Source organism: Cynocephalus volans, chromosome 11 (assembly GCF_027409185.1).
Source record: "Cynocephalus volans isolate mCynVol1 chromosome 11, mCynVol1.pri, whole genome shotgun sequence".
NCBI classification, from domain to species: Eukaryota; Metazoa; Chordata; class Mammalia; order Dermoptera; family Cynocephalidae; genus Cynocephalus; species Cynocephalus volans.
Window position 1 is genome coordinate 103,241,978 of NC_084470.1, and position 6,548 is coordinate 103,248,525.

Consider the following 6,548-nt stretch of genomic DNA (forward strand, 5'->3'; position numbering starts at 1 on the left):
TCAAACACAGAAGCGGTGGACACTGCTCTGGCCGAGAGAGGCACCGTGCCACCTTGTCGTCAGCTTGAAAGGAAGTGCTTGGCTACCCAGCGAGATGCTCTGTGGGACAAGAAGCCGTGTCCCAGGCAGCGGGCCAAGCGGCAGCTCAAACTGCCACTGTTTGTCTACTTTTCTGACTGACAGCAATCTATGCCAATGAAAAGATTTAGTCCAATTTCATGCAACGGCCATCAGACAACCCAAGAGAAAGGGACAGAGTTGACCAGGCCAAAGAAAAGGGAAGGATGGAGAGGTAAAGGCTCCTTTCTCTTTGCCATGTGTTCCAATTAGCAATGACACGTACAGACCCCACCTGTGATACTCAACACGTTAAACACCCAAGATCAATAAAACATTAGTCCCCAGTTTCCACATGAGGAAACTGAAACACAGAGAACCTAGGCAACTTGCTCAAGGTCACACAGCAAGGGACAGAGTGGAGATGTGAGACCAATCCCCTAGGTTCCAGAGCTGGGCTGGCTCACTGCAGATAGCCCCCAATGACAACAGCCATAGGAATCCCTAAGAGGTGACTTGCAGCACTCCCAGGTAGTGCACATGGTCATCCAAGCTACACCAGCAGGAAGCCGGGACATCAGTGAACACTTCCCCTGAGCCCCCTATGACATTAGGGAGACACGACCAAGGAAGACTGCCAAACCCTCACACTGTCACAGCACCACTGATATGCCAGGCCTCGGGCACAGCCTCCTGCCTGCACAGGGCCTCCCCAGGGCTCAAAGCTGGAGCCCTGCCTCCCACCCAGTTCCACACTGTGATGACCACAGGAACCATGACTGCACCACAACCAGGCCTGCCCGCAAAGCAGGGTGGACAGAGGTAATCAGGGTTCCAGAGAAACTGGGAAAATCACCGAGTCCACCCTAGCAGGAGACCCGGCCCACAACTCGCCTCACACAAACAACCAGAAGGCTCACTCCCACTCAGCAGAGCCCAAAGGCCTGCTGGAAGCAGCGTCCCCTGCAAAGAGAGTTCCAGTACATTTTTTGTTCCTTCTGCCCTCATCCTCCGTAGATCAAAAATGTTAAAATAAGCTACAAAAGAAGTGAAGAAATCAAAACATATCCCATCAAGCTGTCAAGAGGCAACGGGGAGGGCCCAAAGGAGATCAGCAGTGGGGCTATGGGTGGGGTTCGGGGGGTCCTCCCAGGCCACTCCTCCTAGGACCAGTGGGGTCTGGGCAGCCATGGGTCCACGCCCACCTTGAGAGAGCCACCCCCTTCTCACGTGGTGCCCCTGGTGTGTACACAGACAAGCACACTGCTGTCAAGGGAGATTTAAAGGGGACCACGCAGCTCAGAACTCCCAATGGCCTGGTCACTGAGCAAGGAGAGCCCAGCCGTTGGACCATCGAGAACTTAAAGAGAGGCGAGGCTGGGAGCCCAAGCGCCCCACAAGGAGGGGACAGTGGCCGTCTGGTCCCTCCTCAGGAAAGCATGCAGGACCTGGCAAATGTGCAGGGACCCAGTCCACGCCACCATTGTGAGGGCACGGCTGAGACTGCCACTCAGGCATGGACACCCCAGTCACTCACACTCACCACTCAGGGAATGTCTTTTTAATCAGTAAACTGGACTTCAGAGCCGTACTAGAGAAAGCACTGAGAGAGAAAGTCCTCTCCAAACCATCTGCCAAGGTGACCCAAGTGGAGGCCTGGCCTGTCTCTAGGACCACAGCTTGGGGACGTCCTGCCTTCCCCTCAAGGGGCACCCGGGCCGCAAGCTCTGGCCAGGCCTGCCCTGAGCCTCAGGACCCCTCACCCAGAACCACAGGGCCTGCTGCAAGGGAGGGAGAGGCCAGTCCTGGGCTCCACTCTACAGCAGCTATGACAAAAAGGCCCTGCTGGCCACTCCACCGGGCCCCTGCAAAGCCCAGGAAGACAAAAAGACCACAAACACACACATGACCCAGACTCGGACAAAAACAAGACACACCCTGCTCAGACAAGATCCCCTGTTCAACACGCTGGAGATCGGTAACATGAATGTTTCCCAGCAGCTCGGGCCTTGCCAACGACCAGCGCCACGGTCCGCCCGGGCTCCTCACCACAGTCCCTGGGGAACACACTGGCTTCCCCAGGCCACAGGAGTTGGCGAGGGTGTGGGCACCCCAAACAGAAAGGCCCTCGGCTCACTGGGAGCACCCATCGTGTCCACCCACAACCACCTCCCCACCTGAAAGAAATGGCCACCAGCATCCTCACCCATCCCCCATGGGTCTGCACACAGTGGTCACTGGGGCACTGGCCTAGCCCGGGACAGAAACAACACTGCACACACACAGATGCACACATGCATGCGGCCCCCTCCAAGCAGAGGCGACAGTCCCTCGCTTCCACAGCCCCTCCTCCCACAACTCTGACACTCCGCTGGAGGGGCGCCCAGAAAAAACCAGGCTGGAGCATCTATTCACAGATTTAGAAAAAAAAGTTTGATGCAATAGCTGAATTAATTAGGCCTCCAAAAAATAGCTGAGCCAATACAGCACTGTGTGTGTGCAATTTAATAAACCTGGACATGTAAAAGAAAAGTTACAAATACTTTTGGGGGGGCGTGCAACGGAAAGTCCCTGAGGACCCCCAGTGACCAGTTTCAGCATCTAGTGGGCCACAAGCTGTCCAAGCCAGATCCCACAGATCCTCCACCTGGCAAACAACAGAGCCACGGCCAGGACCCTTCCACTCGGCGCCCTTTTGCATTTCAGAAAGGCAGAGAAGGAAACAGGCAAGTCTAAAACAAATCGCAGGTGCCAGTAACTCCAACACTGCCCGCTGATCAGGCCCCAAACTGGGAGCCCAGTGGCCCTCGCCCTCGACCCCGCCCAGGGACTCTGGGACTTGATCCCTGGCAGGCCCAGGGCTGGAGTCACCAAGTCTTGGCCCCCTGCCCCTGCAGCCTGGACACCTGGCTTCATTTCTGTGTCTGTGTCCCAAGACTTCAAGGCACAAGCAGGGAAACAAGACCAGGCCCCGCCTTGCCAAAACTGTCTCCTGGGGACCAAGGGCAGGCACCCCTCTGTCTGCAATCTGGGAGGCTTCTATGGTGCGGGTGCAACCTTCACCCCAACCCATCTGGACACCCCAAAGAAGGCCTGGGCTGTGGCTCGAGGCCTGGGTCCAGCCGGATCGAATTTGCCGACTATGGGGCAGGCTTCTCTCTCGAGCGCCCTCCCGGCCTATCCAAGCAATGGCTGTGGGCCTCAGGGGGGCTTTTCCACCCACCAGGCCAGGCCTCCAGCCCCTACGCAGGCTTGTCATGGCAGTCAGGCAAGAGGGCATTCCAACCAGGCCATCTGGCCCTGTTGATGGGGACACTGGTGCTGCCCTGAATCTCCTTAAAACAAAACAAAACCCTAAGACGTGGGGTAAGGCAGTAACACAGGTGCCAGCCTTGGGAGATTGGAGCCCCTGGCCCAGGAAGGCCCCCCACACCGGGTGTGGCCTGCCCAGCTCCCAGGCCTGGGAACACTCACCCGGGGCACCCGCCGCTTGTACTTGTTGCCATAGTCGAACTTCTCCTTCACATCGTCCCGGCAGCGGCCCAGACGAGCCTGCTCCTCCTTCCCCGTATAGTCCTGGCTCAGCAGGATGTAGGTCCTCCACTTGGCTGAGTCGAAGCCCCAGTGGCAGGTCCGGTTCTCCTGGTCCTTGTGCGAGTGCACCACGAACTTGTGCGGTGGGTACACGAGGCGGCAGTCGAGGCACTGAATTCAGGCGGCGCTTGGGCTGCTGTAGAGCTCGGGCACCAGCAGCCCCTTGCACTTTCCAAAGCACTCGTGGTACACGCGGACGCTGCGCTCGCTGAGCTCCAGGCCCAGCGCCAGGCCGGCGGCCAGCTCCTTCTTGCAGGGCAGCGGGTAGGCGCCAATGTAGAGCAGCGCCTTGCACAGGCACTCATCTCCGTCTTGGTGATGAGCCCGCACGAGGGCGCCGAGAAGAGCAGGATGCCCATGACTTTGAGGATCTCCAGCTGGTCAGCCGTGCAGCGCGAGCAGTACATGTGCAGCTCATTGCACACCGAGTTGGTCTGCAATGAGAAGTCGCGCAGCACAGAGTTGAGCATCTGCGGCAGGCACAGGCGCTTCTCGCCGCCCACCACAAAGCACGAGATGGTCTCGCCCTCCAGCATGGTCTCGCAGCGCTCGCTGGAGAGGTAGGACGGCATGAAGAAGGGCCTGGGCAGCACGGGCGGCGGCGGCTGGATGGCGGGCAGGTGCAACACAGGCGGCGGCTCGGCGGCCGAGGGCTCCGCGGTCGGGGCCGCGCCCGCCTCCTTGGCGCTCTCCTTCTTGTAGGCCTCCTGGGCTCAGCGCGCCGTGAAGGCCGCCGGACCGCCCAGCGAGCTCATGGAGCTTAGGAGGAGCTGCTCCACCGTCTTCTGCAGCCCCGGGTGCGGTGGGAAGCTGCCGCGGCCGCCCGCCGCCTCCATGGTGCGCTCCAGTTCCCGGGGCCGCTCCTGCTCCCGCTCGCCTGGGCACCCGGCGGCGCCCGCTACCCCGGCCGCCTCCCGCCGCCGGCTCCCGGCCGATCACGGTCGTGCCCTCAGCCTTGCCCGGGGCGCGAAGGGGAAGGCGGGTGGGGCGAAAGGGTCCCGCCGCTGGAGCCCGCCGCCGCCAGAGCCGGCCCCACATCCACACGCCCCTCGCCGAGCCCGCCGCCGCCGCCGCCGCCCGGACCCCGCGCGCGCGCGCGTCCCCCCCCCCCCCCGCCCGCGCTCTAGACGCGGAGCCTGACCCTGCGCACGGCCGCCAACGGCCAACGCCAACGCCAACGGTCGCGGACCTGGGGTCGCGGGGGCGGGGTGAGAGTGCGCAGGTGCCGGCGCCGCGAGGCGCGAATCGCCGCGGCGGCCGAGGCCAAGCGCCCCGGGAGGAGCGAGGGCGCGGGCACGGGGCCGCCGCCGCCGTCCCGCTCCTCCCACCGCGCCGTGCCCGCCCGGCTCTTCCCGGCGGCTCTGGCCGGCCCGCGTCGCGCCCGCCAGCTCCGCGCCCGCCCGCCCTCACGGCTACCGGGGCGGCGGAGGCGCCTCTGGCCCGCGGCCGTCAGAGCTCGGCTGCGGCGCGGAGCTCGGTGCGCTCGGCGTACATCCTCCCGGCGGCTCGCTCCGGCTCGGACTGAGCGCCCGGCGCTGAGCTCACGCCGCCGCCGCCCGGTCCCTGCGCTGTTTGTTGCCGCCCGTCGGCCTCAGCCAAGCGCCGGCCAAGAAAGTGTCCGGCTCCCGGCCACGCTCTTCCAGCAGCGCGCGCTCCCCCGCCCGGGCTCGGCCCCGCCCGCCCGAAGGCCGCTTGGCGGAGGCGGCAGCTGCGGCGGCGGCGACCAGGGCCCACCTTCCGACGGGGGCCGCTTGCTGCGAGGCTGGGAAGGCGCCTGTCCCGCCACCGCCGCCCAGGCCAGAAACCCATGGGGCCCCGCCACAACCGCAGACCAGCGGAGCGGCGGGCGGGGCGGTCAGCGCAGCCTCCGCCCCACAGCTCCGGGTCCCCGGGGAGGGGCGCCCCGCACACGGCGGGGGGATTCCACACGTTAGGAGACAGACATCAGGCAGGTGACCTGGGACACCCCCACAGGACGCAGCGAGGCGCAGCCCCCAGCCCGAGCACTGCTGGCCGGCAGCACTGACCACACCGTGACCCCGCGGCCCGTTCGCGGCGTGACCCTCCCCGCTGCCCGGGCTGGGGGCTCCGGCCTTGGGTTGACGGCCCCGCCTCTCTGAGCCGCCCACCCGCCCGCTCGCTGGAAGGCCTGCGAGCCCGGGGAGCGGCTCGCGTGCCCTCACCTCGCAGTCTCCAGGGCCGGGAGCCGCTTGCACGTCTGCCGGGCTCGTGGCCGGACTGAGAGGCCAGTGTCTGTCCCTCGGACACTGGCTGTGTTGTGGGTGAGACACGCGCCAGGAAGGGCCGGGAGGGAGAAGACCAGGGGCCCCCAGAGAAAAGCAGCACTCAGCAGTCGCCCAGGGAGTGGGGACTCGAATGGGGGACACAGCCCCAGCTGGCTCAACCTGATGCAGGTGGACAGTCCAGCGAGCTGGGCATGGCACTCACAGGACAGGGTTGTTGAAGCTGTCCTGGGTGACCTTCATCTCGCGACCTTCTGTTCCTTTCTTCCCCAGTGGAGGCTGGAACCGGCCCCAAACCAGCACCCCTTGTGCACAGCTCCTGCCCTGGGGAGCCAGTCTGTGCAGGCCTCGGGTCGCCCCCGAGACAGGGGCAGATGTCGAGCGGCAGCGACCACCCCAGAAAGGACTTGGGGTTCAGACTGTTTGAAAACATGATTGCTCCCGCCATAGACACGTGAGCCCTCTCCCTGGTCCCTACTGGCCAGTGCCCTGGGGGGGTTGTCCCTCCTTGTGATCACAGCCCCTGCTGTCCGCCCACTCTTCCTTTCACTTGCTGGCCCCCACCATCGGCAGCCCCCACCAGGAGCGTCTGTATTTGTTCCCACGTAAGAAGACAGGCCAAGAAGAGTATTACCTTAAAACAAATGCTTAAAA

General features: G+C 63.6%; 1 pseudogene; it reads right to left on the reverse strand.

The window, feature by feature from the left end:
* Positions 1 to 702: 702 nt before the first annotated feature.
* LOC134390193 (ski oncogene-like) lies at positions 703 to 4,487 on the reverse strand (annotated as a pseudogene).
* Positions 4,488 to 6,548: the final 2,061 nt, after the last annotated feature.